The sequence below is a fragment of the Pteronotus mesoamericanus genome, unplaced genomic scaffold, assembly GCF_021234165.1.
Source record: "Pteronotus mesoamericanus isolate MK-2021 breed Mesoamerican mustached bat unplaced genomic scaffold, CSHL_Meso_final contig_74, whole genome shotgun sequence".
NCBI lineage: Eukaryota > Metazoa > Chordata > Mammalia > Chiroptera > Mormoopidae > Pteronotus > Pteronotus mesoamericanus.
In genome coordinates, this window is record NW_026555247.1 from 37,202,155 (window position 1) to 37,213,581 (window position 11,427).

Here is an 11,427-nt window from a genome sequence, read left to right on the forward strand (position 1 = left end):
TCAAAATAATAGTGAAGTAAAGAATAACAATATGAGAACAAGAACCTGGAACACTTGCAAAAAGGGAAACCATTTATTGAAGAGAATAAAATGTCAGAAAAGTACACCCCCTAAAAGACAACATAGTACGTAGCATAGCAGAAAGTAAACCAAGAAAATAGGAGGTGTCAAGAATGAAAAAGTAAGCATCATTTCCAACCACAGGAGAGGAGCTCAGTCCATTCGGAAAGCAACATTGCCTTTGGATTAAAAATTGGGAGACCACCAAGGACTACCCAAGCAGTTTCAGCGCCATGGACAGTGGAGAGAGAAGCAGCCAGTCTGTGAGGCATTGGGTGTGGTGACTAAGCTTTCTTTAATCACATAAGGAAGTAGGAGTGATAAGTTAAGTGGCAGTTGGCTGGGAGTAAGTAAGCAGAGGCTTGAATACTCTGAGAGACTAAGGGGAAGAAGTAGAAAGGAGTTTGTTGAAGGTACAGTAATTAACAGAGGGTGGAATGTTCTGGAAGCAGTAACTGGATGAGGTAAAGAGCTGAATCGGAGGGGCTAAGAGGACCACTGGTGATCTCGGGTGTGGGTGTAGATTGTGTGAAGGGCTCTGGAGAGCTGGTGTAAATGGACTCTGATTGTCTCATTTTTAATTTAATAAAGGAGATAAGTTTTCTGCCCATAATTGTAGGTAGAGGGTTTTCATGCTACGCATCAGACATCTGTGAAATGCTGGAATATCATAGAAGTTAATGGAAGGGAATGATAGCACAGAGTAAGTAATCAGAATGAAGCCACCAATTTCTTGGGGACCCAAATGGCACAACCCCCCCACATCCAATAAACCTCAGCCCCCCACATCTGCAAATGATAAGTCCAGCACTGGCATTGGTTCTATGCTAGAATTTTCCTAGAAAAGTGCAGTAAAATAAAAATTACAAGGTAATAGATTTGAGGGGGAAAGAAGTAGAATCAATGATCTAGGCTGGACAGGGGAGGAAGAGATGACAGCAGGGGTTGATAAATTAGAAAAGGATGAAAGAATCAAGAATCTTCAGGTTTTCAAGCATGAAATTCAAGAAATTGATAAGGAAAGAGGTAAATTTTGTGAGTCTTAGGATGTTCATAAATTTGAGGATAGGTAAGATTTTGGGACCAAAAGATGTAGAAATATCCTAGTTTAATTTCTAGATAAGGAATCTGAGAGAGGAACAAGATCAGGAACTTGTTTGAGGTCATAGCGCTACTTAGTGATAGAATCCTGAACAGAGTAAGATCCTTCAGATGAGTAGATTTGTTTGTTTAATATTACCTCTAATTCACTAAAATTAGGGAGTATGTTGATATCTTCCGATTCTCGTTTCTCTGGAATTTAGGAATCAATTGCTTGAGGGAAGTACTGGCACCTTTGACACAATACATCTTAGGAAAAGTGAAGCGATAGTAAGGAGTAATTTTTTTTCTCATGAATTCATTCTACATTTCTCCTTAATAACTCACCTTCTGTTTGTGTACATACTTTATAGAGGAGGGAAGTTGTTAAGTTGTTATGTTAAAGATTTTGATGTAATTTATTATTGTCTTTTATTACTTTCAAATACTAGCCAATGAGGAAATTTGATAAGTGTATTATTTTAAAAGGACATTTAAAATGCACATTTTGGGTTGTATGTATTTTTATAGTGTTGTTGCAAATATTTTTTTCACATCTCTTATGTGGATTCAAAGTTATTCTAGAATTTCAGAGCTGGTGTGTTATGTGCTGATTATCTGTCTCATAAAAAGAAAGTCACCTTTAGAGGCAGTGTTAACAAGCGATGCTGCATAGAAATTTGCGCACGTTATTAGCTCTTTGACAACAGGTGCCTTGTCTCTGTGCGGAACACAGAGCAGGTGCCACAACTTGCTGAGCCGACTCTCACTGTGGGTTTTTAGTTAGCTCTCAGGAGATACATCCAATTGTCTCCTCACCTCCTAGAGAAGGTGTTTCATAAGCACATGCCGACTGATTGACAAATTCTGTAAAATCAATTGTCACATGAACTGAGCTCAGCACATTTCGACTCTTTATAGGGAGGGAGATACTCCTTTACAGTAATAATATCAATAATATGATGTAATCTACTGAGTATGTAGTAAATTTTGGCTAATACAGTTAAACTCTAATCCCTTTATTAGATAACTATTATATATTAATTAGTAAGTAACTTTAAACTGCAGTGTTTTAAAACATAAGAGATAATACATCTAAATCATGGAAATAGTTATAATACTTTGTGCTCACAATTTTAAAGTAATATATTTATTAGGCACTTAAGGTACATGCATTTATAGAAGTATTTGCAATAGGTGATGCTCAGCTTTATATAAGACCTAGAACTTGGGAAGTACTTTCCAGGTGGAGGGAACATGGAGGTAGGAAAGAGAAAAGTACTTTTGGGAATAACAATCCATTTTGAACTAATGGAACATAGAATGCATGTGAAGTAGGGGCAGAGATAGAAGTAAGACTAAGCTGGAGGTAGGCAGGGGCTGGATCCTGAAACTATCATTGATTAGTTACAAAGCCAGAATATAAGCCAATCAACAAGAATGGAAAACAGAAATACCATTATGCATGAAATTTGAACTAAAAACTATAATTCACCAATCATATTTTCTTTAGATGGGAACGATGGTAAAAGTATTACCTCACAGTTATGATTAAATTATTGTGATTTTTCCAACAAGTGAAAAATACAACTTTTATCTCAAAAGATCTGCTTAAAATTGTGTGGCTCCTTCTTAGCTTATAATGTATTTGATTATTTTTCAGTATTTTATACTATTAAACATTATCATCATTGAAACTCTGTCCCATTGGCCTATATAAATATATAATGTCTAATCATTTCTTTCAAGTCTGTGTTTACAGCAGAACATAATTTTTCTACTGCCCCTTCTTGAATTCTATTGATTTTCTACACACACACACGTATGGCCTTTTCACTATATCTCCATTTCTCAAAATCTACTTAAGTCAAGCTTCAGGAAAATGCTACTTTTTACATGAAATTCTAATTAATCAGGAAGACTTAGTCTTTCTTTTTGATCCTACAGATGCCTGTAAACCTTTATTTTAAACTTAGTATTGTTACCTGCTTTCTCACAGTGTATATATGGTACCCAAACTTTCTGAACAGGATGTCAAATTATTAAGAATGCTCAGGCCCTGGGCACTGTGGCATTGTCTTCCTTGCCTGGTTGCCGGCTTCTACATCTTTCTGGCATATCTAGGATGCTTAGTCTCCACTAAATGTGCAACCTAATCCCACTGCCAAGGATGCTTTCTGAACAAACCAGTCTTTAGGGGTAATGAGTTAAGCCATTAAACTCATCTATGGTGGCCACTGATACATTCTGTTTTATACTACAGCACCATGACACTCATTACCAGTTACTCTGATACGGTAACTCAGTTGATCCCTCCTCTAGTCCTTTACACTTGACTCTTCTGTTAGTCTTTATGGTCAGGAATAATGCCTCCATACCTTTTAGTTTCTACTCGGAGCACTGATAATTCAAGTTAGTAGACAGTAAACCACTCACGAAATGCCTGTTGAATGAATGAATGAGTGGGGTATGTGCAGGAATCAATGAATGAACAATAAAGATTTAGCGGAGAGGCATTGATCGCCCTTGTCCTGAGCAGTACACTGGACATACAGGAGCCCCTCAGGTATGACATGTCCCCGGCTTTGTCGTTTCTGTCCTGAGATCACAGGGCCCTGTAACGAGGCCGTAATGGGTCCCTCTGGCAGACCTCCCTTGCTATGTGATACAGAGGAGTGGAGAATCATTATGAATAAATTATCCAGCCTTCAATGATGTTGCTAGTTACAAGTGTAAGCATGGCAGCAGAAACCTTTTAAAGCAGGAAGGGAACCTCCAGGTTATGAACAACTTATCCTCCGTGCAGAAGGGCCTCTGAGAAAGAAGAACGTCAGGTAACTTAGCTAAACTGCAATAGAATTGAGGCAAAACCCAGCGCTTCCTGACTCACTATCCGAAGCTCTTTGCATCATGAGTACGCTTCCTTTATGGCATTAGTGATAAAGTAGGCTAAGGACATTTGATTTTTATATTTCCTGAATGACGATTACCCTTTTAGTGTGTTATTGCTGTCCCACAAAAACTTACCAAGAATCTTGGCAAGGATGTATGATTTCAACTGGGATTTTACAACACAGCGCTCTTTTTTTTTGATACCGACTGGGCTTCCTATAACATTTTTGCAACCGACTTTCTGATCTTCTGGACAGCCTTTACAAAGCGCTAACTGTGAAGTAAAAAATTCGGGTCAATCCTCCCTCCATTCCCAAGGCAACAGGTTGAAAAGGAAACAGCAGCAGCCGCAGGAGGCGCCCCTGGGGGCCTGCGCTCTGTGGCCTGGACCGTCCCCTGCAGCCGGCGGGGCACCGACGCTTCTGTGTCAGTGCGCCGGGGAACAGTCCCCGAGAGTCGCTTAGGGGGCTGCTGTGGGTGTCGCTCTCCCCTCTTCCTGCCCCAAGATGGCTTCTCTGCGCACTTGCAGCAACAGCGGAAGGAATCAATTCCACTGCGGAGCTTGGGGAACAGAATCGGGGACAAGAATGCGCGTCGCGCGTGACAGCGTTTCGGTTTCTCGTCGCGCCGCTCAGACTTAGTGCCGCACCGAACGCCGCGGGGTTTGCCTGCGAGGGCCGTCCCAACAAAGCCCCGCAGGCCTGTGGCTTCCGCCGCAGAATGTGTTCCTGCAAGACGGGGCCACCTGGCTGGCTTTGTTGCTGCCAAGGGTCGGGGAACCGGGGACTTGAACATCCTGGGCCTCGCGATGTCTGCACAGCTGTCCCCTGCAAGGATGGGGGAGCGTCCCTCCCTCCAGCCCTTGTCTTCCCGGGGGAAGAACGACGGGCAGGGCTGTGACCACCGGGCAGCCTGCTGGGCAGTTAAAACGTATTAAGCAGGATTTGATGGGCTGGTGTTGTCTCAATGCTCGGCCTAGACACAGCAGAAGTCTTCTGACGTCTGCAGCTTGGGAATCCCAGGGCGAGAAGACTGACCTCTTTCTCTCCCTCGACAGAGGCCGTCTTCGTACAACAGCATGAGAGGCAGTTTCTATTAGGAGGGCTCTTGCTGTGCATTGTTACACTTTCCATGCAGGAAAGCCCATGTTCCTTGGCAAAGCCAATGCGAGCCTAGGAGACACCTTTATTGGGGAATAAAGGTCAAGGACAGCTGGCAGAGCTAGGTGACCTGAGCCCTCCTGGATGAAATTGGGACCAAGGGGCCACCTCCTGTCAAAGAAAGCCTGGCTATCCAAGGGAGCTCACCTCCGGCACCTCAGGACCTGGCTCGAAAAGTGTGCACACTGAAAAATGCATCTTGTCGTTAAATAATTTCTGAGAAGAAAACATAATCATATATGCATTGTTCATGCTGTGGTGCAAAATCCTTCTGATTTGCAAGCAGAGCTACCCGAATCTGAGCCTCTTTAAAAATAAATGCGTCAACCTGGCAGTGAGTCCTGGGAGCACAGGGCAATGACAGGATCTGCGGTTGGGTTGTTCTTTCAGCAGATTCGATCAAATGGCATTAATGTGATTTGAACTCTGGAGTTCCAGCCAGAGCCTAAAAAGTCTTTTGCTCAATTCCCCTGCTACCTGAAACCACTGAGTTTAAACCACCTCCAGTTCTGATCCATTAAAGTTAACAACTTTCAGAGCCATTAGTGAAAACAACTTCCTCCATCACAGTTTCTCATAGAAACCCCCTGTGAAGAATATATGCAAAAAGTGGACCAAGGGAAAATAAACATATTGAAATCTTTTAACACACTAACCAGAGGTGAGGACAGAGTGCAGGGTCAAGGCTTGGGTGCTGAGAAGGGACTAACAGTTGCTATCGAAGGCTTTCTCACCTTGGCTTCTTCCCCTCGGAATGGAATTCGTGCCTTCTAGTAGCGAGACAGACTTCATACTCTGAGCCTTTGCTCCCTGTGCCGGCCACAGGCAATGGCCAGATGGACAGAGAGCCAAGTGTGGGGAGAGCCTTTGCTGTGGAATCAGCTCCTTCCAAGTTACTCTCACCTGCCTCCCGCTAGTCCCCACTCAAGCGCAAGAGTGCTGCGTGGGACGATGCTCCCAAAGCCCTGCCTTCAGATATTCTTTGGGGTGAGATGGGGGATGGGGTGGCAATGGGGCTGTGTCCTCCTGGAATTTTTTTTTTAAGGAATTGTATATTTTTTTAAAAAAAGATTTTATTTATTTTTAGAGACGGGAAGAGAAGGAGAAAGAAACATCAATGTGTGGTTGCTTCTCAAGTGCCTCCTACTGGGGACCTGGTCTGCAATCCAGGCATGTGCCCTGACTGGGAATCTAACTGATGAACCTTTGGTTTGCAGGCGGGCTCCCAGTCTACCGAGCCAGATCAGCCAGGGCTCATTACATTTAATTCTTTCCATCCTTCAGTGGAGGTCCAAAACTTCTGCCCTCAGAAAATGTACCCTCTTTGCACCTCCTACCGTGTCCACTGTTTCCTGTTCTTGACCCAATTCTATGTCTTTCAACAACAAACCAGAATCCATAATGTTGTGAAACCAAACTCTTCCTTAGGCACTCTTCCAAACCTGCAATCTGTATTTCTTCATATGGTTTTGGAAAAATCCTTGCAATTCCACTGGCATGTGACAGTCATTGTTTAAAGAAGCACGTATGTTAATACAACTTTGGAAATAGCATGCAATAGTGGACTATAGAAGCATGGTGGCTTGTGGACTCTGAAATATGACTGCCTGAGTTCAAGTCCTTATGTGTCTATGACTTACTTGCAGTGAGACTTTGGATAAATCATTGACATCTCTGTGCCCCGGTGTCCCTGTCTCCAGAAAGAGAATGGGAATACTACCTCCCTCATTGGGAGCAGTGGGAAGCTCTTACCCTGACACAAAGTCAAAACTTTGCTATTTTTAGTCTGATGCTTTAAATTCTAATTAATCCTGAGCCTCCAAGCCAAATTGTATTCATGTTGATGAGTCCTTACATCTCTCAGTTGGCTCAGAGAGTGGCTAGAGGGTTGCTCTTACAGAAGCAGATCACCTAGTAATTATACTTACTGCGTGTTTGAGGTCATCTTAGAGTCCCTTTGGAATGACAGGATCCAGAGCAAAGGGAATGGTGGCCCAAAGAAGAGAGTTGAATGCCTGAGATTTAGGAGGGTTAGTCAGAAGAGGGACAGCGATAGTTCTGAGTATCTCCACAGGAACTGTAGCAAAAGCAGGTGAAGAACCAGATCTGGCCCAAACTTCTTGAGTCAAAGCAGGGGGTTGGGGCAGGGGAGGGTGTGTGGAGATAAGTCAGAGAATGGAAAATGTGCTTCTCTGACACAAATTCAGGCCTCCCTGAGTTCAGCGTGGTAGTTTTTTGGTGTTGCTTCATGGGACAAAAACTATTAGGTCACTGGATATGACACTCACCTTTTCCCTTTCAGATAAACACATGGGCTATGCTGTTTTCTAGAATACGAGTAGTTGCATAAGCAATTTTTTTGTGTGTGTACAACATTCATTTTAACATTTTGAAACCATTTAGGTTTATTGGAGAGTCATAACTTTTATATATTGTTCATCCACCTATTCCTTTTTTTAGTTTTTAATTTTTAAAGCAAGGGGAAGGTGGGGAGAAAGAGAGGGAGAGAAACATCATTGTGTGTTTGTCACTCGTGCGCTCCCCCAGTGCGGACTTGGCCCATAACCCAAGCAAGAGCCCTGACCGGGAACTGAACCAGCAAACCATCCAGCTATTCCTAATTTTACCAACTTACATGAACACAGTGCAGTTATTGAAACCAGTGAATTAATAATAATGCAATACTATGAATTCATCTACAAGACTAACTGGAATCTTGCCAGTTTCCTATGATTAGCATAGCAAACTCCAGAAAAAAATTGGCATGTTTATGTTTGTCTTTTTTTTTTTGCAGTAGGGAGAGGTGTATGAGTCCTCTGATGTTGTGGTATTGTTTTGTCTTTTAGGACCCTAATTTCTTCCTTCCTGCTTGCTTTTGTCTCCCTCAGAACCAAGTGTTTTGAAGACAACCCTTTCAAACCATTTGTGCCTTTAAATGCCTTCTCTCTGTTTATATTTTATTGCCCCTGGTCACTTGGTTTTGTATTTTCAGAATTGGGGTGGAGTTAGTATTTCTGGCAATGGCTTCAGCTCATCCCTTGGCCCAGTCATTATCTTTCCTGTTCTTTTGTCCACAGAGTCTTTCTCCATTTGTCTTTCTTCACAGCAAAGCCTGGCATGAGGTGGGGACAGGGTGAGGTAGAGAGAGCAGGAGCCCAGATTAAGAAATTCCAAAACAATGCACAATTAGTTAAAGTCTAGGTATTCTCTGTCTTAACTTATTCGAAGGACCTGGTTTTGTGTAGATAAATGTTTCCATTCTTGTCCTGTGTTGTATTCTGCTTACTTGGAAGTGCTCAGTAATCTTTGTTTTTTCTTTTCTTTTCTTTTCTTTTCTTTTCTTTTCTTTTCTTTTCTTTTCTTTTCTTTTCTTTTCTTTTCTTTTCTTTTCTTCTTTCTGTCTTTCTTTCTTTCTTCTAAAGACTCAGGGGATAACTGACAAGTATCTTGAGGAGTGCTGGGGGCTAGTGTCCTATCATCAGTCAATGTTTGCCCCCTTCAAATGCTATGGGATGTGGACTTAAGGAAAAACAGTCTCATTAAAAATAAGGCTTACCAAGAATCTTATCACATTCTCAAAAATTCCATACCACGTAGAACATTATTAAATTGCTTCATCAGGTAGATTTCGGTAATTTCAGAACTATATTAAAATATATGTAAACATAAAAATTAGCCTGTCATGGTTAAAAGTTAATTGCTAATGAAATTGCAGAGATTAGCATTGTTTTTGTTAAACTGGAGGGAAAGATAAAGGTCTTATTTCTTGTCATAAGAATGTAATAATTTTAATAAAGCATTCTTTTGAATTCTTCACTATTTACTAGTTAAACAAATTTTCATTTGACTATTGCTCATCACAGATGACACCTATTGTTATGGATTGAATGTGTTTCCCCCAAATCTGTCTTTCATTCCTAACTCACAGTGTGATGGTGTTACAAGATAGGGCCTTGGGAGCTGAGTAGGTCATGAAGGTGGAGCCTCATGAACAGGACCAGTGCTCTTACAACAGAGACTCCAGAGAGCTCTCTTTCCTTCCATGAGAGCATGCCAGGAGAGATTGGCCTTGCCAGAACCCAAACATGCTGGCACCCTGACCTCAGACTCCCAGCCTCCAGGAGTGTGAGGAGTAGATTTCTGCAGTGGGTGAGCCACCCACCTTCTGGAGATTTGTTAGAGGAGCCTGAACTAAGACAGTCAGCTTGTTGTAAACAGTAATTGGAGTTAAAGTCAAAGATTGGTGGTTTTTGTTTATATACAGAGCACATCTATAATTTTTTGTCTGATTATATTTAATGTTAGCTGTGGGGACCGACTAGAGTTATGACCTCAGCTTTTCTTTGGCTAATCGTTCAAATAGTGTGTTAGGGGAACTCTTATGTAAGTCAACTGCATATATCCCTTACCTGTGGATGATTTTGATCATCAGCTCATTTGGTGGTATGGCTGATCTGCAGTTGGACATCATTAATTCTCAAATTATACCCACTGCACCATGAGGATGATAAAAGTCTGAAGAACATGGAGTCACACTGTACATGACTTCAGTGTCATGTTGATGACTCTACAGCATGTTGAATATTCTGATGCTACAAAGATCTTAACTTCCTCATTGCCAACTATTTAACATGAACTAAAATGAAAAGGGTCACAAGACTTTATAGTAAGTCCATTATTAAACATCTTGATCTAAACCACTTTATAGATTTCTTCTTTGTTCCTTGTGTTACCAACTGTGTCTTTTCAAAAACATCTCCCATTCATGTTCTTCATATGACTTTTCTTCTTCCTCCTCTTAGATCGGTGGAGAGAGATTCACAATAAGTCCCTATACCTCTTTCAACTTATATAATATTTAAAGAAGCAAATTTCTTTTTAGCTCTTTAGGCTGAAAATGGAATTATATCAATTGTTGGCCTATGAACCTTCTCTTATATATTTGGGGAGTTTTGATGTAAGAAGGAAATGAAGACTCAGAATATCAAAAGTGCTTGTGATTTAGCTTCTATCCTCCAGATCCTTGACTTTCAATGTTTCATAAGGTCACATTTTTTTTTCTGGTGGTTTGCTTTGGTTTTTACTTATTACCATGGCTCCCTTTCCAGTCTCAGATTCACATTTTCTCTTTGTATTGCTGAGGCCCTCTTGCTTTTTTGGATTGTTTCTTGTTACAGTTTTGCCAGCGTGCATATCTCTGTTTTGAGATGAAGTATTAGTGATGAGTTCTGTATCGTCTAGAAAACCGTATAAACTCTTTATTAGTTTATTAGTTTAAATATGATGGGACATCCAGTCTGATAGAAACTGAGGACACATTCATAATCTGTATTCTAAGAAGCTCAGTCTAGTGGAGCAGACAAAGCTAGCAGAACACGCTACGGAGAGCTGCAGGATTGAGGTGCGCACTAGGTGATGTGCAACCCTGGAGAAGGCACAGCAAAGAGGGCAACCAGAAAGCTTACAAAGCAGGCATCTTGGGCCTGAGTCTTAAAAAATTAGTGGTTTAATAATAAGGTCATTTCTTCCTGTCTACTCTTTACTTTCAACAAATACCTCTTACTGTGAAACATCATTTTTTACCCTTTATGTTACCATCCTATTTCACTCTTTCTCATCGGGACTCACCTTCTTGGAAAAATAGTTTCTATCTGCTCTATTTTCTTAACAACCAGCCACTCATCTGTCACAACTATCCAGACTGTGCTTCAGCCATTGCACAGAAGCTGGCAGTTCTCCTAAGTGACATCCCAATTGCCAAGTTCAATAGCAATGCTTCTTTCCTCTCTTATTTGACCTTTCTGTGTCATTTGGCCCAGGTTACCATTTCCTTCTGGAAACCCCGTCATCTATTTACTCTCTTGCCATCTATCACTTTCTTCAATTTTCCCCACTTTTAGGTGGTCGTATAAAAGTTTTCCTTAGATAATCTCTCTTCCTCCTTACACTTCTTAAAAAGTGCCGTGGAATATAGAGTTTTAGGGTTCCCTTGACTATTTAATTTGATACTTTATTTAGTGACAGGTAAGTTATTACAGCATCTGGAGAGCTAAGGACTGGACCTGGGTTTCCTGCGTCTAGACAACTGCTGCATGGATGCACCATTATTCTGATGTCAGTTAATACGTGTGTAGTGTCTACAAGAATCTACTCTATGTAAGATTCTAACGGTAAAGGAAGTGTGTACATAATTAGTTAACAAATTTAATGCTGATATCTATTTGGCATAATATAT